Source organism: Perognathus longimembris, chromosome 12 (genome assembly GCF_023159225.1).
Source record: "Perognathus longimembris pacificus isolate PPM17 chromosome 12, ASM2315922v1, whole genome shotgun sequence".
NCBI classification, from domain to species: domain Eukaryota; kingdom Metazoa; phylum Chordata; class Mammalia; order Rodentia; family Heteromyidae; genus Perognathus; species Perognathus longimembris.
In genome coordinates, this window is record NC_063172.1 from 29,720,792 (window position 1) to 29,745,530 (window position 24,739).

Below are 24,739 nucleotides of genomic sequence, written 5' to 3' on the forward strand. Positions count from 1 at the left end.
CCTGGACTTGGTTGCTGTTTTCTTTTTATCAATGAATGGCCCATCTAGTTCCTGCAATGGTACTTGTTTCCTTCTTCCTTTCCATTGCCTTTCTCTTTTGGTTAACCATTGTCTTTATGCTATGCTCTGGTTTTCCAGAGCTACCTCTGCCTTTATTTCTCCAACCTTCTCAAACATATTCTGAGCACTGAGGTATGGACAATCACATTCATGTATGAATTATCACTATTGGTACATTAATAGAAGATAGGACATGTCCTAGAATTCATTCATTTATCTCAAATATTTATTGAGTGATTATTATATAACAAATATTGGGCTAGGTCTTAAAAAATATAGTAGCGAATAAGGGACAGTTCCTTGCATGCATGAAACATGTAGTCTAATGGTCAAATGGATGAAGTATTCATAGAAGTAAAGTGCTAAACCAAGGATTCATGGGGGGATTTGGGATTTTGTGGCCAGATAAGAAAAGAAGAGGACATGTTTTGAGCAGATGGGACCATGTGTACAAAGGAAGAAGCAAGAATAAGGTATTGTAGTTTATGTCCAGAATGTCCTCTAAAGGCCTCTGTGTTTAAATCTTGGTATTTGGCACTAACAGGAGGTGGCAGAAGCTTTGAAACAGAGCCTAACTGGAAGTCTTTCAGTATATGGGGCTTGTCCTTCATAAGGTATTAGGTCTCCAGTCCCCCTTTGTGCTTCCTAGGAAGCTTGCTTTATTACACACTGCCCACCATGACGAACTGCCTAGCCACAGGCCTTCCCTAAAAGCAGGCGAGCCAATCCTGACTGAAAGATACTTTCAAAACTTCAAGCTAAAATAAACATTTCTTCTTTTATAAATGGATGTATTTCATGTGCTGGTTATGTTAATGGAGAACTATAATACAGGGACCAACACAGTGCCCTGTTGGGGACACAGTACAAGACAGATGCCTGGTGTGGTCAGCAATGTCCTGACCCTCAGGGACCTGCAGACCCAGGGAAGAACACTGAAGCTGAGGCTAGGTGCCTTGGCTCAAATGATAAAGAACAAATGTGAAACTCTGTGTTCAAACCCCAGTGACACCCCCTCAAAAACAAAGCAAAGACAACAATAACAACAAAAAGAGGAACAGATTACAGGGTTTTGTTTGAGTCCTGGTCTCCTCTTGATCTCTTAGGCTCAAGTAGTCCTCCTCACCTCAGCCTCCCTGTGCTGGGACTATAGGCTTGTGCCACCATGTCTATCAGAGGCTAATGATTTTAGAGCAGACTTGAATCTTAGATCAAATCTGTCACCATGGCAATGTGGACAACAGAATAAAGGCCCAGAGGCAAACCAGGAGGCAACTATGGCCATCCTGACAGGAATCCTGTAACCTGTACTGCCCAAAGGGACAAAGATAAAAGAGTCATGAGCTGGGTAGGAAGAATGTGTGATTGATTGAATGTGGTCAGAGAAAAGGAGTTAAGGATTTCTGTCTGGGATGGAAATGCATCCTGATAATAGAATTGTAGGATCTGTGACCCAGGATTGTGAATACACATTTTGGAGGTGAGTAGGCACATGCTTGTGCATTTAAAAACTATTGTGGCTGAACGCCAGTGGCTCACATCTGTAATCCTAGCTACTCAGGAGGCTGAGATCTGAGGAACTCATGTTGAAACCAGACAGACAGGAAAGTCCACAAGATTCTTATCTCCAATTAACTACAAAAAAAGCTTGAAGTAGAGCTGTGCCTTAAGTGGTGAAACACTAGCCTTGAGCAAAAGAAGCTCAAGGACAGTCCCCAGGCTTTGCACTTAAGCCCAGGACCAGCATTAAAAAAAAAGAAAAACAATAAAATGAAGGTTTAAAAAACCCCCAACACGATATCATGCAAACAGCTGCTCACCCCCAAATATTTACCTTTCAGCATAGTGCTAGTCCTCACTGACATTACTTACTGACATTGAGAGGTCCTTTGGTATGCTGGGACTGGCCTGAGTTCTTTCAAGCCTAGTGAAGGACCATAGCACGTTGACTAGAATCGCTCAGACTATTGACTGTTTTCACTTACACAAAGACTTAAATGCAGTCCCTACCCTGTCATATTATGGAGTTTTACTTTTGTGCAATCTCTTTTTACTTTGATCCCATCCCTTCTGCCTCCTGTTTATAGCCAGAAGTCTTTAACAGCATTTAGTCTGTGTTGAATCAGTCTTCACTGCTGTTTATATCTGAGCACAGTCTATTTTATACAGACAGATAGACAGGCACACATGCACACACATACACACAAAGATTTTTAAAAAAAATAAAGCATAAGGCTGGGCATTGGTGGTTCACACCTATAATCTTAGCTACTCAGGAGACTGAGATCTGAGGAATTATAGTTCAAAGCCATGTCAGGCAGGAAAGTCCATGAGTCGCTTATGTGCAACTAGCCACCCAAAAGGCTGAAAGTGGAGCTGTTGCTCAAGTGGTAGAGCACTAGCCTTGAGCACAAAAGCTCAGGAACAGCACCCAGGCTCTGAGTTTAAGCCCTAGGACTGGGACACACACACACACACACACACACACACACACACACACACACACACACATTGAGTGGTAGGACATTCTTGTAGTTCCAGCTACTGGGGAAACTGAGGCAATAGGATTGAAATCTAGAAATTCAAAGGCAGCATAGGAAACATAATAGGACCCTTAAAAAAAACAAAGTATATGTGTATTACAAAAGTTTAAATAGATTCTGGACAGCCTACACCATGATCCCTACTATGTATATATTGAGTGCTGTGACATAGAGATCCAGATACTGCCCATCTAAAGGAATTATAAATGATCAATTACATTTTAATGGCCCTCACTGTAACTTATAGTGCAACAAGGGATGATTAATGTTGCATAGAATGAGCTTTAGAGCCATAAGTGAGAAATTTTGACAAAGCAATGAGATTTAAAAAGAAAACAATTGCACCTGGACTGCCTTAAATGCTTTTTAAAACAACTCTCTCAGGAAAGTTCCTATAAGTGAATTAAAGTGTCTTTTGCTCAGGGCTGCCAGAACTTTTTTTTTTTTTTTGCCAATACAACAGCTGCACCATGCAATACGGAGCTGCTAAAGGCTCTTCTGTTCCCGGCTGTGGTTGCAGCCCCAGCCACCATGGACCAATCTGCAAACATTCTTAATTGGTAGGTACTTCATATATATGTATATGTATATATATATATATATACATATACATATATATATATATAATTTATTTTTTTGCCTGTTGTGGATGCAACCTAGGGCCTCATCCATTTGAGTCATGCCCTCTACCATTGAGCCACATCCTTGGACTCCTAGCCCATAGCTGGCATATTGCCTGCTATGCACAAAGCCTTCAGGTGGGGGTGGGGAGAGTGATGGTGGCTGTTTCACTGCTGCAGTTTCTGGAGATGAGATTTTTGTTTTCATTCCTCCCGCAGGAGTTTCTGAGAAACAATGGTTTACTCCACAGTCTCTGGGTTGATTCTAGTTTCTCGTCTGTATAAATAAAACTGCTCTGGATGGTTTTTAAGAACCATCAGAAAGTCAAGCTTTTCATTTGTGCAACTGTGTACAAACCAAAGTGCTTTTAACAACCTTTTTAACTAAATAAAAGGCATTTGTGAGTCAGACAGCAGGGCCATCGTTCAAGTTAGTCCTCTCAGTTACTGGCATCGATAACCATGCTCAAGGCTAAGACAATAAAATGGAATCATTCTTCAATTCAAGGACAAACAATGCCAAGCAGAGTGGTTTTTAGAAGATGTATCTTTACCCAAATAATGGTTTGTCTATATATCTATGCTTTCTGATAATGGATGCCGGTGAACCCTGGCCTGACCTCCTAAAGAGTTCCTTTTCTTTGGAATTACAAAAAGACTAGTTTTCTAGGTGTTGTTTTCATTTATTATTTTTTTCTTCTCCTAGTTGCTGAGTTATGTGTTGTAACCAAGGTCTGTAGAAGGAGAAGGTAGGTTTGTGAATTTTTCCAGGGAAAACTTCTATTTATATGACCCCAGGGGACTGTGGGAGTGACTGGTATGAATAAACAATTTTTCTTCAAGTTTAATGTTTCTTATAATAACAGATATTGACACTTAGGGTCTGCTTGGTGTTTCTGTTGTTACTTATATAGACAAGGTAGATAGAACAGTAAATACATGTATCTACTTATTAATGTATCCCTCATCACTGTAATTAAAGGTTGGTCTTACTATGAGGTTATTCTGACTTACTATGAGGCTACTTTGACTGCCTGTCTTAGACTATAAAAGTGCTAAGCAATAATAATAATAACAGTAGTAGTAAAGGAATTTCTGGGGATTCTGAAAGAGAAATTAAAATAGAGCCAATGTGGTGAAAGTGGAAAGGTAGGAGCTAGTGGAAAAAGTAATAAGCATCAGAATCATGTTGGCTTTCTGGTGCACTGGCAAACCCGCGAATCCCATTTCACTCCAGTTGTGTCCCAAACATGGAGTGGAGACCCTGCTATCAGAGTGCCTTGTCTCAGAAGGGTGGATGCACTAGTTTGCACAAATTGATTCTCTAAGCCTAAATTTTTTTTTGCATGTAAAATGTTTTATTGTTCTTTAAAAGGGTTCAGGGTTTGGTTTTAATCAGTCTGCACACCTCTCATCAGTCTGACATCACTTCGATGTCAAACTGGCTTCAGCTAGCAATACTTCATTAAATCCAAAACAACAAAAAGTTCTAATTTTGAGAGAAAGAAACTCCAGTTCTGAGAACATTAATTTGCAATTTAAAGCAAAATAAGGGCAAATGCTTCATGTTGCTTTATACACCCTTCTCACTCAGAACCAGGAATCTAATTCTCCTTAGGCAGGTACTGACACTGATAGGCACTTGATAAAATTTAGAGCATGCCAAATAAAAAACTTTTTGATGGTATTGATCAAAACTCTTGGAATCAACAACCTTTATCTACACTTAGAAAGTATGATGTTCTGATCTTGAGTCTATATTAAGTATCTACTGTCATGTTCAAAAATAAAAGAATTTTGGTTAGTACCATCATTTTTTTTTTACTTTAAAATTCTAGAATGAATGGCAAAAGCATTATTTTTATCTTCTGGTATAAGGGAAGAGAAAATCTACAGATTTGCACTTAAGCTAAAAATCAAAACTCTGGCAATGGGAAATAGGCAGTTCACATACCCTAAGCCTAAATTTTTAACAGAAGATGAGTATTGGACATGACTGTGCCAGTTTCTACAGCATTATGAGCTTTTTGCCGAGAGAGAGAGAGAGAGAGAGAGAGAGAGAGAGAGAGAGAGAGTGTGTGTATGTGTGTGTTGTTTTGTTGCTGGTACTGGAGCTTAAACTCAGGGCTTCATGCTGTTGCTACACTTACTCTGCTCAAGGCTGACTCTTCCACTTGACTTGCAGCTCCTCCTCCACTGTTTTTCACCCTTCCTCCCACTGCTAGGGAAGGCTTGGGTCTTTATTTCTCCAGATACTGGTAGGGCAAAGTTTTAAAATCAGTAATGGGCGCTTCTGTTTTTCCTACCAATTTGGAAAAGGCCCTGGAGAACATTTTATTAGTTTTTTGGTGTTGAGAATTCAAGTCAGGATCTTACACATGTTAAGCATGCTCTACTCCAGGGTTATCCTCCCAGCCCCTATTCTTGTTTATTTATTTATTTATTTAGTCATTCATTCATTTGTGTTGGTACTGAGGCTTGAACCCAGAGCCTGGACCCTGTCCTTTAGCTTTTTCTATCACTTGAGTGACACCTCGACTTTCCCTTTGTGACACTTAAAGTGTGATCCAAGGATCACATAATAATTACCATTATTATGCAGCTGTCTGGCAGTGAGCATTCCTGGGCTGCTCCCGTCCTCTTCCACATCCTCCAAATGTGGAATTGGAGATAGTGAAGGTAAGGACTCAGCCATCTGTGTTGTTGTTTTGCAGTGCTGGGGTTTGAACTCAGGGTCTTGTGCTTGCTAGGGAAGCACTCTACATACTACCTTGCCTCTAGCCCATTTGGGTTTTAGATGCCTTAAGGTAGGGTCTTGTTTTATACCCAGGCTGGCCTGGGCTATGAGTCTCTTAATTGTACTTGCCCATGTTGCTGGGAATGGCAGTCGTGTATCACAGTGCCCAGTCATTTGTTGAGATGGAGTTTTGAGAGCTTTTATGCCAGGCTGGCCAGCAACCTTGTTTCCTTGTCAGTCTCCAAAGTAGTTTGGATTATAGACATGAGCTATTGCATCCAGCTCTCTGTTTTAAAAAGCTCCTTTAGGTGATCCTGACACATGTTAACATTTAAAGATCACTGATCTAAATGAAGTGCAATAAATAAGACTGAGTGTAAAAAGCTCCAGACTCTTGTTCTATTATGCCTTGCTGAGCCTGGTAGTTTAACAGTTTGATTTTCAAAAACATACCCAAGGGCACTAGTGATAAAATGAGATTTGAAATCAGCTGAGTCAACTCTAGATGTCAAAAGGTTGTCATATTTAAACTTTTTTTGCTTTTTTTTTTTTTTTTGGCAATGACAGAATGGTTTAAAATACACCCCAGGCCTAAGCACAGAGAATTCTGGGAAATGTAGTTTATTCATTTATTATAGGAGTACTTTATACAGGAGAGGAGTGGAAGGAGTTTCTGGGAAGTGTTTCCCTGAAGAGAGGTGAAATTTTCCAGGGCACCCCAGACTTGGCTGAAGGAGTGCCGTTTCTCCTGTGGCTGGCAGCCATCCTCCGGTGAGAGCTCACTGCATTTTATTTTTGCGTGTTTGTTTGTTCCGCTTGGTGAACACTGGCTTTCATGCCATCTTGTTCTGTAATTCAAAACTGACTTTATAATTAGGTCTGAAAAGGAATGGTTCCCAGGCAATTCCTTTATGAAGCTGGTAAAGGCAGTTGCATTGGCTCTGGCTGGTTTTGATGTAATTTGTGGGAGAGGGCTGCAAAATTGCTCTGTTTTAAGTTATCCTGGGTTGGCCTCTCCTCTGAATTTGTAAGGGAGTAGGGACGAGGGCTGAGCTCTGCTCCTAGGAACTCTGGACAGATGAGCAGAAGATGCTGGCTCATTCTTCTTTTTCATCTTTGGACATTAAACTCTAAATCAATTCATATGTTTAATCCTACCTGGCTCCAGTTAAGCTGTTAAGCCAGAGGGAAAAACCTTAACCAGCTAAATAATAGAAACTATGAATGGGGGTGGAGGGTTGGAGGATGCCCAGGGAGTGGATGGAAAATGATTATTGTTGTGCTAATTCAAAGTTTCCTTTTTTTTTCAGATTGCCTCTAACAGAAACTTGATAATTCTAGGTAATTTGCGTACATAGAACTTGGAGATCAGATCTAATTTCTCAGTAGAGAAAATTGTTACTAAATCTGTGAGTTCCTTTTGTTGCTTCAACATTTGGATGTGGAACCATGGGGAGGTGTGTGTGTGTGTTTGTGTGTGTGTGTGTGTGTGTGTGTGTGTGTGTGTGTAGTTTGTGTTGCAAGGCCAACATTGTAGAATGTAGGATCTCCACCTTTGGCTCCTATCAGCAGCTTTATTTTGTTTTGGTTGTTGACACTTTTACTTAAGATTTCCTTTGGGAAGCCGGGCTTAGTGTCACATGCCTATAATCCCTAGATACTGAGGAGGCGAGCAGGAGGATCTCTAGTTTGAATCTTGACATAGTGAAACCCTATCTCAAAAATAAAATTCGGCTGGGCACTGGTGGCTCATACCTGTAGTCCTAGCACACTTCTCCCCCATCAGGCCTCCCTCTTCCCAACACAAACACTAACTCGGCATGTATTTCAGTGGTAAAGTACATGCACATCCTGGTATATCTTTCTGAAATTTCATAGTACAAGGGGCCATAAAATCTCCTGAAGACTGAAAGCCTTTTTTTTCTCCTTGAATGGAAAAAAAATAGATCTCATACAACTAAAAATGGATTAAGGACCTCAACATCAGACCTGAAACCCTGAAACTACTGAAGGACCAGAGTAGGAAAGACACTAGAACTTACTTGCATAGGCAGGAACTTCCTAAATAGAGTCCCAGGGACACAACAGATAGGGGAGAGACTCGACAAATGGGACTACTACAAAATAAAGTTTCTGCACAGCTAAAGACACAGCCACTAAATTAGAAAGACAGCCAACCATATGGGAAAGGATCTTCACCAGCACAGCAACAGACAAAGACCTAATATCCGTCATCTACAGAGAACTCAAAAAACTAAGCCCCTGCAAGCCCAGTAAACCAATTAGGAAATGGGCAAAGGAGCTAAAGAGAGACTTCACAGGGGAAGAAATAAAAATGGCAAAGAAACACGTGAGGAAATGTTCAACATACCTGGCAGTAAAGGAAATGCAAGTAAAAACAACCCTGAGATACCACCTCACTCCAATAAGAATGGTCTATACTCTGAACTTGGGCAACAACAAATGCTGGAGGGGATGTGGAGAAAGAGGAACCCTTCTGCACTGTTGGTGGGAGTGCAAATTAGTACAACCACTCTGGAGAACAGTATGGAGGTTCCTCTAAAAACTCAGCATAGACCTACCCTATGACCCAGCCATACCACTCCTAGGCATCTATCCTGAACAACAGGATCCAGGATAGCATAAAGACACCTGCACATCCATGTTTATCGCTGTACAACTCACAATAGCCAAAATATGGAAACAACCCAGATGCCCCACTACAGATGAATGGATCCAAAAAAATGTGGTACCTGTACACAATGGAATACTACATAGTGATTAGAAATGATAAAATAAGGCATTTGCAGGGAAATGGTCAGATCTTGAAAAAATAATGTTGAGTGAGACAAGCCTAGAACACAGAGAACAAAGGCGCATGGTCTCCTTGATATATGATTGTTATGGTGTGGCGGGGGGAGAGGACAGTAGAGACCATGTCTGTAAAATAACAAACTTCTTTTCAAATGGTATTTCCACATGTTTGGGTCAGCAACTTTACATTATGTATCTAAAACCAAACGATTACTTAACCTATCAGAAGATCACAATAGCTCAACAGCTATGTACATATGATTATATGAGATGAGGCTAAGCAAAATGAACACCAAGAGAAGGAAACAGGAGGATTTTATTGTTGTTGTTATGTTTAATGTACTAGGTGAATTTCCTTTGGCGTATACCATGTGGTTACTATATATGATTTGGTGCACTGGATATTGTATATATGCTTACCTGAACTAGGGAAGGGTAAGAAAAATGAGGGAGGGTATAACAAATATGACAAGAAATGTACTCACTACCTTATTATGTAACTGTACCACCTCTGTACATCACCTTGTCAATAAAATTTAATTAAAAAATAAACAAAGGATTATATCCAGCTCAAGTTAAAAAAATAAATCTCATATCTTCAGTATAGAAATGAGAATCTTATGACACTAAATTTATTAGTAACTGTACTGAAAATTAGAAACATAGTAAAGTAGTTTTAGGGGTGCTCTATGACCTTGTACCTAGCCAGTTGGATCATTTTCTTTACTGTGTTCTGATTGGCTGTCTTTAACTTACAAGCTGTCATATAGAAGCCTTGCGGAAATGCCTGCTCTGCCCAGAACGACCCCTTTAGAATGCTTTGTCTCCTCTCTCCTTTCCTCTCCCAATAGGCAGAAATTGCCCTACATAATTTATATATAACTCTACTTCAGACTAAGGCCTGAATTTAAACTCCATTCAGTGTTCCTTTTTCCAAAATCTGAGAAAGAGACTCAGTGAACCCTTTGGGCTGGCCTCTGGTGTACTTTTGTTGTTGTTGTTGTTGCTGTTGTATACTACACTTTGAACTCAAGGTCTCAAATTTGCTAGGTAGATACTCAATCTAGCACTCGAGCCATGCCCTCCAGCTCTCTTCCTTAGATGTATTTTGGAAAGAGTCTTGAGGTTTTGTCCAGGCTGGTCTTGAACCTCAATCCTAATCTCTGACTTCCACGAAGCCCACATGAAGTGCTAAATGGGCTAGCCATTAGAATAAGTGTGGTTTTCTATTGTTTAAATTTGTAATTCCCCAAATGACATATAATATTGAAGATCTTTTCATGAATCTCTGGTGAAGTGAGATCTTGTGTGCACATTTTTTCCCACGGGACTGAGGACTGAACCTAGGACCTTGAACATGCCAGGCAAACACAACCATGGGAAGTACGCACCCCGCCCTTTTGTTTTTGAGACAAGGTCTTTCTCCCACCTTTGCCACCACTGCCCTTGAACTCAAAATCCTCTTGTCTTTGTCTTGCACACCTTTGGGATTATAGGCATGTACCACAATGTCTAGCCTTTGCCCGCTTTTAACTAGGATTATTTGTTTTGTTATTGAATGTTAGAGTTTTCTGTATATTTTGGATATGGGTCCTTTATCAGATATGTCTTTTGCAATGATTTTCTTCTTCTTTTTTTAAAACTCTCTTAATAGAATTTATTTTCTATGACTATTTTTTTCCAGAAGATAAATACCAGTTTGAAACAAATAAATATTACTCAAGGAATAGTGTGCTTTTCAGGGTACTATTAACTTCACAAAGAGTCTAAAACTTCAGTACACATCATGTTGCATTTTTATAAGTTCTATAATAAACTGATTTATCATCTTGCTTATCATGTTTAAATAACATGGTATAAAATGGGGATTCTAATTAAATTATAATTAAAGCAATTTAATCTTTCTGAACAGTCTTCTATGGTACTTTTCCTGAAGGCATGTCACAGTTATTTTTTTTTCAAATTTTTATTATCAAACTGATGTACAGAGAGGTTACAGTTTCATACGTTAGGCATTGGATACATTATTTGTACTGTTTGTGACCTCGTCCCTCATACCCCCCCTCCTCCTCCCCTTTTCCCTTTCCTCCCATGAGGTGTTCAGTTCACTTACACCAAACAGTTTTGCAAGTATTACTTTTGTAGTTATTTTTCTTTTTTTACCCTGTGTCTCTCTATTTTGGTATTCCCTTTCAATTTCCTAGTTCTAATACCAGTGTACATGGTTTCCAATATACTCACATAAGATTACAGAGATTCAGTTATTTTTAAATAATGTTTTTGAAATAGGAATTAAGATATTAATTTGAATTGAAAAAGTGGAACCAGTTGTGTTGTAAAATGAAAGCAGGCTAATTGAACTGACAAAAAGGCTTTTTGGCAGATCATCTCCATAACTTCAATAGGTTGTGTATTCAGCTCCAAGTTGTGACAAATATATTTAAAACATATGCTGACTATGAATATTTTACTGAAAAAAATTGAATTGGCAGAAATAATGAAATTAAAATTGATATTCTTTGCCCTAAGGATAAACTATGCCTATAAGTGAAAGAGTAACAAGTGTAGTGAATAGCAATTTAATGAGCTTTGGTGAAGGGTTTTTGGTAGATATTCTGGAAGTAGAGAAATCTAGAGAATCCTGTGGCCAAGCAAAAGGCCATTATGTAAATTAAAGAGCCTTCTAATTTTGGCTGTCAGTAGTCTGAAGGAAGGTCTAAACCATTTGCTATCTGCTGGGTCATTAAATATAATTTCTGGTGACATATATAAATTTTCATGTATAAGTTAGAAGAAATTAAAAACCTCATCAACATTGCAATAGCATAATTCCTTGTTTCAATCGACTTTATAATTGTGATTTCTTACTGTTACAGTCATTAAACAACAGTGACCCCAAAGAAGCAAACAAGGTTATAGGAAACCTTGTGTTGGCTCTAAAGTGTATTCATGGATATATGAGTTGATTGAAGAAGAATCTCATTGATAACATTTCTATGAAGAATTGCCTCTTAGCCAGGTGCTGGTGACTGATGCTACTACCATCAGTTAAGGATCTTGGTTTGAAGCCAGAGCAGCAGGAAAGTCCATGAGGCTCTTATCACCACTAAACTACAAAAAAAAAAAAAAAAGAAGCCAAGGTGGAGCTGTGACTCAAGTGGTAGAGGACTAGCATTGAGCACAAAGTTCACAGAGCACCCAGGCCCTGAGTTCAAGCCCCATGACTGACAAAAATTGAAAAAAAAAAAAAAGCTTTTTATGTTTAGTGATCTTTAATCAAATATTATAATTCTTCTTTTATATGAATAAGAGATAATAAAGAGTTAGGCATCAGATACTCATGCTTTTAATCTTAGATACTCAAGAAGCTGAGACCTGGAGTGTCTCAATTAGAAGCTTGACCATGCAGAGAAGTTCACTAGACTCCATCTTCAATCAGCCAGCAAAGTACTGGACTAGAAGCATGGTTCAAATGGTAGAGCAACAGCTATAAGCAAACAAGCAGATTTCTGAATGAAACCATAAATAATTAAAAAAAGAATTACAACAGTCAGATTAGAGCATTTTTAATACCTAGAAGATTATGGTCACAGAAAATAAGATAACATTTATCATTTTAACTTATACTAATACTTCTGTTTCCAAGAAATATAGTATAGTAGTTAATAAAAAAAGACATAAGCAAGAAATAAAATACCCTAATAGGATAAAATTTTGTGGAATATTCAGGAAGAATTATGGAGAGTAAATTTTCAAATACTAAAGAGAAAGGATAGCTCAGGTTTTGTTTCTATTCTTAGTACGTGGCATATAATGACAACCAATTATTGTACAAGATCTTTTTTAGATATGTTTAAATTTTATATGACCATTTATTTAAAAAGTATGTACAGTATCCATTTAACATACCTAAACACATGATAAAAAATTTAGAGTATTGTTACCCCAAATCCTTGAATGTAACTACTCCAGATGCTAGTGATAGGAGATTTTAGACTGGATCTTAGGACAGCCTGACCCATTTCTGAAATAGTCTGTGATAATCTACCATAATTTGGTTATTCTTGGTTTAGTTATACAAGAAGAGTGCAGTACTTCAAGTTCATCTCATGTAGGTTCAATGAGAATAAATTCTTTAACAATAATGTATAGACTATGACAACCCATTTACCATGAGAAGGGGATGTGCTTACATAAAGGCACCAATTTATAAGGGCCATCTTGCTAGACAAATTCTCTCAGTAGACATTTTTCCAACAAGGTCAGTTATAATTTAGTAGCACTAATTTGAGTCATTTCACCCAGAGCGATAGGCCCTGTTTCTTCTTTTGTGAAATTAGATAATGGAATCATACTCTCCGGTTGCCTCAAGTTTTACACTTCTTTCATTTCATGATTGTGTTTTAAAATAGCTGGAAAAAAGCCAGGCATTGGTGGCTCATTCCTGTAATTCTAACAACTCAGGAGGCTGAGATCTGAGGATTACAGTTCAAAGCTAGCCCAGGCAGAAAAGTCTGTGTGACTCTTATCTCCAATTAACCATTAGAAAACACATCCTTAAAGGATGTGTTTGAACTTCTGGTTACATTACATGATAGTATGTGGTCGTTACACAATCTTTTCAGAAAGATTAAGGATTATTTGAAATCACATTTATTGAATCAGTCATTCTAGCTAACAGAGTTTACAAAATGCGTAACAAATTCCTAGATAACAGTACAAGGCTAGGTTAGAATTTTAACACGATAGCCAGTATCTTTTTGTTCTGGGTAGAATAAAAGATCCTTTATCTTTTTCTGGAAGGAGTTGGCAGCTTTACCCAAGGACATTTCTAACTTTTCAGAATGCAAATTCACAAGCATATTGCCTACATGAAAACAAAACATGTTTTTCTGGTTTGGTCTGCGTGGCTCCGGCAACAGCCAGGGGTGCTGTTGGTGGAATTTTGAAGAAGTTGAAACAGACAGAGGTGGCTCCCATGCACACAGCTCCTTAGCGATGGCGAAGCATTCCTTTTCCTGAGCTCTATCAGGAACATGTCCTTGGCCTGAGTGGGAAGCAAAATAACCTGATCTCAAGACCCAGGAGGCTGAAGGTTGATGGACTCCTAGTGTGATGAGAGAGTTCTTGTCCTCATTCCCAAGGAAAATGTCAGTAGAGCGTTCCCATGGCAATGGAGATCAGTGATTTATGATTCCCCTGCTGATGCCCAAGTTTGGATTGTAAGGGCACTCATGAAAAATGATCATGCCATGGCCTTGAGGGGTCTATTTGCTTTGCTTCTTACAGCAAGAAAATAGGGAAACAATCAGAATTCCTAGAGCTGTCTTGGTCTTTGACCCCCTCCTGTAAGCAGCGAAGTGAGCCTGGGTAGTGGTTCTGTGGGCCACAGAAGGCACTAAACACTAGATGGGGAGGGAAACAGCCCTGCTGGGGTACCAGAATGAACTGTAAGAGCTTTAGCTTCTAAGCTGGGCTGCACATAATCCCAGCCCTTAGAAGGCTGAGATGGGAGGATCTGAAATATGGGTGAGGCCAGCCTGCGCTACAGAGTGAGATTTATCTAAAATAAAATAATAATATAATGAATTAAAATAAAGAAAACCCCCAAACCAAACTGTTGCTTCTCCTACTATAATGGAAGATCCCTAGGTCTGTGATTGGCTTTGAAGGTAATGGAAGGAACTAGGCCTTTCACTTCTGAATAGACGCAGCAGGCTTGGCCACTGAGCATCTGCTACTGTGATGATCTGCGGAGTGAAAGCTCTCCTATCATTTTCTTGGTGACATATTATTCTGCTTTTCGACTACTCAAAGGATATCAAATCTGTGACATCAAACAACTATTCAGTTACCAAATCTGTGGTAACTACCATTCACTGAGCACTTACTATATGCCTAGCATATATTAGAGTTCTTTTAAAAAGCAATCCATGTGGCAGAATAACTTGATTGCAAAAGAAGCTGTTATCTTGTGTTCAAGGCTACAGACTCAATAGCAAAGAATGAGAAGAACTTTTTGCATTGTGTCCTAAAGCCTAGATTTCTGTTCACCTCAAAGAATGGATTTTAGAGGAGAAACACAAAAGTACAATGCCCCTAATCACATAAAATAATATTTATCAAAATGAATTCCAGGAAATGAAAACAAGAGGGTTTTTTTCCTTGAAAAAAATTAAATAAAATAGCTACGATTGGGGTTGTGGGTCAGTGGTAAAAAAAAATGAAAAGAATGATTAGCTTTTATTTGTGAAGGACTAACTCATAAGTGGAAACTTAGCTGTCTGAGTTTCCATGTTTTTTTTTGGTCTGAAAACTTGCATTGGGTGTTCACATTTACAAAAAGAGACAATTTCATCATTACAAAAAATCCAGACTTCTGATTTTTCTCTTGGAAGTCTGAGGATCCTTTAACATGCAGCCTGATTCTTTTGTGACAACAAACAGTTGGCACAGAGTTGGGGCTCCTGTAACATGAGACAAGGGTCATCTTCCCTGTTGTCTCTGTGTTCAGTACCCATGAGTATGTCCTACGGTACCCACTGCATTGAGGGCTATGTCTGTCTGGGTTCCATAGACATTTCGCTTTTTGGTTTTGTTTATCTCTGACCTGATTCTTTTCATGGGAAATTTGTGTAGCAAACAGAATAATGGTTCAATTTCAGGTGTGGACTCTCATATCAGGACAAGAGGATGGGCTCTAGGATTCATCTATGACACAAATCCGGATACAAAGTCTCTAATAATTCAGAAAAATCTCTGGAGCAAATGCTCATTAAGTGATGAACGATTGTCATGTATTGCTTTATTTATTTATTTATTTATTTTTGCCAGTCCTGGGCCTTGGACTCAGGGCCTGAGCACTGTCCCTGGCTTCTTTTTGCTCAAGGCTAGCACTAGCACTCTGCCACTTGAGTCACAGCGCCACTTCTGGCCATTTTCTGTATATGTGGTGCTGGGGAATCGAACCGAGGGCTTCATGTATACGAGGCAAGCACTCTTGCCACTAGGCCATATCCCGAGTCCCCTCATGTATTGCTTTAAAACATAATATTGGACCATGTTGTCTGCAACATGCATTTTAATTTATCTAATAAAATGATAAATATCTTGATGAATAGTACAGACACACTGTGGGTAAGCCTACATATTTAGCACTTAGTTCCTGGAGGCTGCTGTAACAAATTAGTATAAACTTGGTGTTTAAAAGAACAGATTTAGGGGCTGGGGATATAGCCTAGTGGCAAGAGTGCCTGCCTCGGATACACGAGGCCCTAGGTTCGATTCCCCAGCACCACATATACAGAAAAACGGCCAGAAGCGGCGCTGTGGCTCAAGTGGCAGAGTGCTAGTCTTGAGCGGGAAGAAGCCAGGGACAGTGCTCAGGCCCTGAGTCCAAGGCCCAGGACTGGCCAAAAAAAAAAAAAAAAAAAAAAAAGAACAGATTTAGTTCTTTTAGTGTTTTGGAGGCCAGAATTGTAGAATGTAAAATATCCAAAGAAACTGTGAAGCCAATCCCAGTTTCTGGTGGCTATAGGCATTTCTCAGTAGTGGCTGTATAGCTCTCACCTCTCTCTCTCTCTCTCTCTCTCTCTCTGTTCATGTGACTTTCTTCTCTGTGTAGCTCAAATTCTCTCCCTTTATTTTTGCTGTACTGGGTGGGGTTCAATCTCCAGACCTTACTTTCTACCATTTGAGCCATAGCCATAACCCCCCCTTTTTCTTTTGGCCAGTCCTGGGCCTTGGACTCAGGGCCTGAGCACCATCCCTGGCTTCTTCACGCTCAAGGCTAGCACTCTGCCACCTGAGCCACAGCGCCCCTTCTGGCCGTTTTCCATATATGTGGTGCTGGGGAATGGAACCGAGAGCTTCATGTGTAGGAGGCAAGCACTCTTGCCACTAGGCCATATTCCCAGCCCGCCATAACCCTTTTAATTCTCATTATTTTTTCAGATAGGGTCTCCTGCTTTTGCCCATGCCAGCATTAGACTCTGATCCTCCTACTTCCGCCTCTGTTGTATCTGTGAATATAGGTGTAACCCAAATGCTTGACTTGCTAGTGGAAATAGTCTATTTTTGCTCAGCTGGCCTTGAACAGCAATTTTCCTATCCTTGCTTCCCAAGTAGCTGTGATTACAGGCATGAGTCTCCACACCCAGTTACCTTTCTCTCATAATAATAGCCTATCATTGGATTTAAGACCCTCCCAGGTTACTCACAATGATCTCATCTCGAGATCCATAACATAATTACATCTGCAAAGACTATCCATGCAAGGTGACATTCACAGGTTCTAGATGAACATATCTTTCTTAGGAGGAGCACACCATTGAACCCAGCACACATACTATATATTTTTCTTCTTAAAAATCATTTCTAAAGAGAGTAATTGATTTAAGTTCCTGAGTCCTTTATTATTTTCATTTGGCTGCATGTGGGAAGAACTGAGCTGAGATTCAGATGCACTTTGAATCACTGAGAAGCTCTGGGGGGAGTGGTAATCTAATGCAGGCCACACACATAAGAGTCATGCTTGGGCGCTTAGCAACCTGCACAAGCCATCCCAAGGCAGTGGTGGTGAAATTGCAGCAATAAGGTTAATGACCTCCCTCCCCAGGCTGTGGGATTTGGATTATGAAACCCAACTTAGGCATTTTTTGCGACTTAAACAGCCTCTACTCATGCACTGTCCAAGATGTCTAAAAAGCTGACTTCAATAAAAGGTATTTTGTTTGGCAGACAATAACAGCTCTTAGAACAGTTCTCCTTTTTTTACTTATTCTGCCTCCAGGATTATGTCGTGAAGGTTTAGGTGTGGTTGGCATTTGGAAGATTTCTGGAGTGAATCCAGACCACCTAAAAATCTAGATTCTTGAACCATCCTAGAGTTATCATTTGTGATGAGGACATCTTCAGTCATCATTATTCTCTCTCTCTTTTCTCTCTCTTTCTCAATGGCCTGTTCTCTCTCTCTCTCCCCACCCTAGGGATCAAACTCAAGGCCTGTGTATGCTAGGCAGTATTCTTTACCACTGAGCTACATTCCCAGCCTGTTATTTCACTTAAACTTCATAATAATCTTGTAGCGCACATAATATTACTGTCTTCATTTTACAAATGAAGAAATTGAAGCATAAGTCAAATACTTACCCAAGGTTCACAAGCAGTGAAACTAGAAGTCAAAGCCAGTCATGGTGGCTCCAGGGACTGAGGGCTTAACCACTTTCTTATGTGCCTTTCCTAATCCATTTAAAACTCAGTCATGAAGGAGGTGAGCTTGTCCCCAGGATTCCTCCATTTCCTTTAAACGTTCTCTTTTGCTTCCTTCCAGACACAGGATATAGAAAACATTGATGTTTTCAGTGAGTCTAACCTCAAATATTATGTGAACAGGTTAGATAACGTCTCTGTGGCTCTGTTTTCTATGCTTGTAATCCTAGCTGTGCAAGAGTTAGAAATGGGAAGATTATGGTTCACACCACACCCAGCAGAAAACATGAGACCTTATCTGAAAAGTAAACTAAAATGAAGAGGGTTGGAGATGTGACTCAAGCAGTAGAGCAAGTGTGAGACCCAGAGTTCAAATCCCAGATCTGCCAAAAATAAAGAAATAAAATGGTTATTATGATAACTACTACAATAACAGTGAATACAAAAATAACTCCCCTGTGGCCAAGAGAATTGTCTACTGTCCGTTCACAACTGACTGTGAAGAGCCAGACTTTGAAGTCAGGCCCCACTTTACCACGCGAACCCCACTTTACCACGTGAACCCTACCTTATCACGTGAACCTGAGATAAGCAGGCCCTGTGAGCAGACCCAGGACAAGCTTATTAGGGCCCAGCCAGTCGAGAACTCTAACCACTGGGAATGCTTAACTCTAACCGCCCATAGAGTACCTCGAGCCCTGTGCCAATCAGATTTGTACCCATGTCCTAATCTTGCTCGCTTGAACACCTGATTGCTGTAACTTTGTTTTTTTCTTGCTTGAACACCTGATGGCTGTAACTTTGTTTTTTGCCTTTATAAGCCCTGTGCAATCGCAGCTCGGGGCTTCCTCCTAACCTCCGCTGTGGTGGTGGGTAAGACGAGGCCCAAATTGCAGCTCGCCTGAATAAAGCCTTGCTTTTGCATTTCGGAATGTCTGAGTCTCAGTGGCCTTCTTGGTGGTGGTCTCGCGACTTGGCAAAACAACTGTGCCTCTTCCAGAAATTGCCTGCAGAGGAAGGGAGTCAGCCATCCAAAATTATGCCCCTCCTCAATAGCTGCTGGCATTCAATATCTTAACTGTGTGGCAGGGTGCAAAGGCCACCCTCTTGAATTTGGACAACTCTGAAGGGTCCTCCGAGGTATAAAGATATCAGGGGGTGGTGGGGGAGTGCTTCAGGTCTCTGTTGCAACTGAAGCTATTGTGGTTTCCAGTGTTTGCTCTGCCTAATCCTGCTTCCTTTGTTCCTCTTAGGTATTGGTTGAGACGGCTTTCCAGAGAACCCTCCACACTTACTGTTTCCGGGAGACCTGGACTCCAACTTCATGTATGACTTGTACAAAGTATGACTTGTACGTCAATCAATTCTTTCCAGGATTCCTGCTCACCTCATCTTAATGCTATACCTCCTGGGAGAGCTGCTAGTGTCTCTGATGGCCTTGGCCTCACCAAAATTTGGCAGTCCTAAGTCTTACTGCCACAGGAAGAATCTTGTCAGAAGTTGATCAGTTTGAGGTCAGTGAATGCCTCTTTTTTTTTTTTCCTAAAATGGAGGGGGGGGGGAGTACATAACTATTTAGATTGTTTTAAGTGGTCACAATATGAAAACCAATTTTAGAACAGACTCAGTTACAGCATGGAGGTGGCTGCCCACACAGTCCTAGACACAACAGGCTTACAGTGAGTGTTCATTGCTGATGATGTAAGGCTATCTCTGGAACTGAAGAATGAATGCTCAGTTTTTGGATTCTAAATGGACAAAATTCCAAAACTGGACATAGACACTCTTTCAAACAATAAGTGCTTTGAGAAATTCAGAAAAGTTGGAATTTCTGCACCATCAGCAACATGCCCGAGAAATCATGTTCCCCAAACTCCAGGGTGTAGACAGAGCAGGCAGCAGCAGCCATGGGGTCGCAACACATAGCCAGTGGGCACAGCTGGGGAACGCAGCTTGTAGACTCTACCCACTGTAGGAGAAGAGTATGTGGCTAGTCATCTAGTTGTCCCTGGGCCTTAATGAAAAATTAGTGGGCTATTCTACATGATTTCCACTGCAGAGAAGTCACAGGCCTCTCCTGAGCTGTGATACATTATAATTGTCTAAGATAATTCGCAGACGAACTGTCTATGTGCTGTCTAAAATGGCATTCTATTGTTAATGGCACCAGCCGGCTGAGAGTTTAAAGCCATTTCAGTTTAGAATTATAGGAGAGTATCCCTAAGCAATGGCCTATGCTTAAAAAATGAGCAACCTAGCTGGATATAGAGGCATACATTGGTAATCCTAGCACTTGGAAGGTGGGGCAGGAGATTTATAAGTTCTAGGTCAGACTGGGCAACATGCTCAGACCCTGTCTCAAACAAACAACAGACCAAAACTAATAAATGCAACATAGAAAGACTTCTTTGGCTTGCTTTCTTGGGATGCCAGAAGGTCTAGTGCAAGACTGACCTTGTTCAAGTTGGTCCACTTACCAGCTGTATGGGCTTGAACAAGTCACTAACCTTGTAAATCATATTCCTCATCTGAGATGATAATTTTTCTTCACAGTGTTTTTGTAAGGCCTAAATAAGAACATTCATTTCAAAGCTCTTTGATATAAATTGCTACTCAAATGAAGGGCATTGATGTATTGCATGAAAATCATGCTATTTAAATACTTAGTTGCCTACCACTTTTGCATTCCCAGGAAATCTTTCATATGTACAGAAGAATTTGTTGTTCCTGCCTATGCCTTGGGTAACAGAGCCCCTGTTTCTGGTGGGAAATTAATCTCATGTGATTTGCTTGGCAATCTTCATATTTACTCTAGTAACAAAATTAATCATCCTCCCTGGCCATATCACTTGGTCCAAGGATGAACATATGATACAACCTGGATCCACCAGAGCCTTCTCCACAGCTTTGTGTCTGGGCAATTGAGAGGAGTCTCTTCTTTCTGGACTTTGGGATTGGTAGTTTGTAAGGTCGATGCTGAAGAGTATTTTGTGTGCACAGGGAGCAGGCTTATCTGGGAGGCAGAGACAGATCATGAAGGAATTCATGGATGTAACCATGCTAGAAACTAGCCGTATCTTTCTACCTTTTACTAGCTATACATTTATAGTTCTACTTTGAGGAGTCCCCCAAATTATTCTGACCACAGATAAATTAAACCAGAAATCAACAACAAAAAGGAAATGACTTCCTCTTATCCTGCGGTGCTCTTGTTGGGTGAGATGTTTGGCTGGGGGCCTCTCACACACCACGAAGCAGGAACCAGGAACCGTATCCTCTTGAAATCAATGGTGTCCCCACCCAGAGGGTGGCAGCCTTGCATTCTACTCACTTTTTAAGATACATTTGACATTGCTGGCAGCCCTGGCCATCATCAGTACCACTTAACATATTTCCAAGGAGTCTGGTATGTTTGGGAGTGCCTCTTTGCTTCAGACTAAATTGGCCAACCTACAGAGTAAGAGTGCTGGAATCTCTTCAGGGCTGGTTTGAACCTGTTTTGTGTACGTAAGAAGAGAAATATTAGACATCTGTCACTTTATCCAATTAAGTTGTACCTTTAGTATATTAATAGAACTACAAGTGCACAGCTTGTAGTTAGCAAAGGTCACCCGACTCCCCCATTAGTAGATGCCACTTCTGACACCAGAGTCCTCATTTCTTCCTTCTCATTTCTTTAAATGATTGCGTTAACACAAATCGCATAAGCTGAAATTGCACCAATTGTGACTGGTGACATTTGAGAGTTCCAATGCCTCCAAAAGCCCTGTTCAGTCTGGCATTCAGCCATCTCCAAATGAAAAACCCATTTTCCTGGCAAGAAACCATTGTGAACCTAGACTAACATGGTATTAAAGAGGCCTGTGAATTTTTATGCCTGATGATTGTTTGCTGGATTCCAGGTCAGGCTGATGAGGCATTTCCCTCATTGAGTTATACTGTGGATTGATTTGAACTTAACTTGATTTCAGTCCTGGCAAGTGGAGTTGGGAGTTCTTATGTTTGGATTTTTGTTATCATAATTTTGGCAATAAGTGATCTTAGCCTTACAATATAGTTTATCACCCTTGAAACCAATATCTGTTAGTTTCTTGCATTAAGAAGCGAGAAAACGCATTATTACTCCAATTCTATGGTTTTGTTCTACTTAGAATTCTTGCCCACGTGAAGCTAAATTTCATTTTTCCATACATCTCTCTCTGTTTGTTGCCTAGTAAGCTACACTAGTTTCTACTAGTGATATCACCCACTTGACCTCCCACCCACACTGTTGCATTTGTTGCTTCTCAGGAAGTGTCTGAATCACACCTCCTATTTCCTGATACCTAACAGAGCTCAGAAAATGCAGTCTGTACTCTTGTTAATGATGTGGCCAATCCACACTCTTTATTCATGGTAAGCATATTCATATGACATAGTATTGTTGCACAGGATAGAAAAGCCATAACTGAACGTGCTACTAGGTGTAGAAATGACAGCAGGGTTGTTTGTTGATACAATAATCAACAACACCCACTGGGTTATTTCCAATAATCCTGTTTTGATCTTTGAACTTTGACTATCAGAACATCAGATATCTCCGAAGAATATCCTCCATGACACCTGGATTCCTGTGCTCCATTGTAACTTAGCAATCAAATCTTATCCTTAACTAGTATTTGGATAACTTTTCCAGAATGTGTTTGGTAACTTATACTTAGGCCAAAATTCTTCTGTCATTTTTACTTTGCATAGTTTATTCCTGTCATTTTGGCATATCACTCCCTGTAAAACTTTAGTCTCATTTTCAAATTTAGAAACTTTTCTGTGTTCTCTCCTTTCCAAAACATAATAAACGATTAAATTAGATTGACTTAGGATTGATTTGTTGGAAAATTCCACAATTTACACTTTTCCATTTAATAATATCCATGCCTTACTACTTTGACTTTAGTTCTTAATCCATAACAAAACTCCTCTGCTTGATTCTAGGATTACTCAATTAAGAAGTAGCTATTGGTGTGAAAAATCTTTTAAGATTTTCCCAAGAGCTGGCTCCCGCTCTCACAGCCATTGCAGTACATTGAGCTCCATAGAGACAGCGCAGGGGCAAGTGAGAGCCGGTCGGGCACCGAGCGACTGTGTTCCTCGCGGAGGAAAAACTAAACATGGGCAAAGGAGATCCTAAGAAGCCGAGAGGCAAAATGTCATCATATGCACTCTTTGTGCAAACTTGCCGGGAGGAGCACAAGAAGAAGCACCCGGATGCCTCCGTCAACTTCTCAGAGTTTTCTAAGAAGTGCTCAGAGAGGTGGAAGACCATGTCTGCTAAAGGGAAAGGGAAATTTGAAGACATGGCCAAGGCGGACAAGGCTCCTTATGAAAGAGAAATGAAAACCTACATCCCCCCCTAAAGGGGAAACAAGAAGTTCAAGGATCCCAATGCGCCCAAGAGGCCTCCTTCGGCCTTCTTCTTGTCCTGTTCTGAGTATCGCCCTAAAATCAAAGGGGAACACCCCGGCCTGTCTATTGGTGATGTTGCGAAAAAACGGGGGGAGATGTGGAACAACACTGCTGCAGATGACAAGCAGCCTTATGAAGAGAAGGCTGCTAAGCTGAAGGAAAAATATGAAGAGGATATTGCTGCCTATCGAGCTAAAGGAAAACCTGATGCAGCCAAAAAGGGGGTTGTGAAGGCTGAAAAGAGCAAGAAAAAGAAGGAAGAGGAGGAAGAGGAGGAAGATGAAGAGGATGAGGAAGAAGAGGAAGACGAAGAGGATGAGGATGAAGATGAAGATGAAGAGGATGATGATGAATAAGTTGGCTCTAGCGCAGTTTTTTTCTTGTCTATAAAGCATTCAACCCCCCTGTACACAACTCACTCCTTTTAAAGAAAAAAAAATTGAAATGTAAGGCTGTGTAAGATTTGTTTTTAAACTGTACAGTGTCTTTTTTTGTACAGTTAACACACTACCGAATGTGTCTTTAGATAGCCCTGTCCTGGTGGTATTTTCAATAGCCACTAACCTTGCCTGGTACAGTATGGGGGTTGTAAATTGGCATGGAAATTTAAAGCAGGTTCTTGTTGGTGCACAGCACAAATTAGTGATATATGGCGATGGTAGTTTTTTTTATCTTCAGTTGTCTGACGCAGCTTATACGAAATAATTGTTGTCTGATGCAGCTTATACGAAATAATTGTTCTGTTAACTGAATACCACTCTGTAATTGCAAAAAAAAGTTGCAGCTGTTTTGTTGACATTCTGAATGCTTCTAAGTAAATACAATTTTTTTATTAGTAAAAAAAAAAGATTTTTCCAAGAGTAAAATACATTCCCAATTTCCCCTTTCTTCACAAATTTACTTTCTTTCCAAAAAAACTTTTATAGAGGAGTCAAGCATTATTTCTTCTTACAGAGGCCAAGTGGACTTCGCTTAAGCTGACTAATATGCAGTAGTCTTATTTTTATTTTGTTAATGCATAGCTAGTTCTCTTTTAAAGGTTTGATTTTCTACCATTATTCCTTCAGACTTGAAAAATAATAATCATGTCTATAATCTCAGTTTTCAAATGTTCTTTGAAAATCAAGAAAACCCCACAAATCCTTCTTATTATATTAAAAGATTACTTTATCATATGATAAAAATTGTCTGTATGTACATGCAGCCATTTGTAAGCACATGGGAAAGTTGGTTTTTAAAAAATGACCTAATCGGGGCTGGGAATATGGCCTAGTGGCAAGAGTGCCTGCCTTATATATATGAAGCCCTGGGTT

The 24,739-nt window shown here is 40.0% G+C and overlaps 1 pseudogene; it reads left to right on the forward strand.

Moving 5' to 3' along the window:
- The first annotated feature begins 23,018 nt into the window (after window positions 1–23,018).
- On the forward strand, window positions 23,019–23,976 carry LOC125360920 (annotated as a pseudogene).
- Window positions 23,977–24,739: the final 763 nt, after the last annotated feature.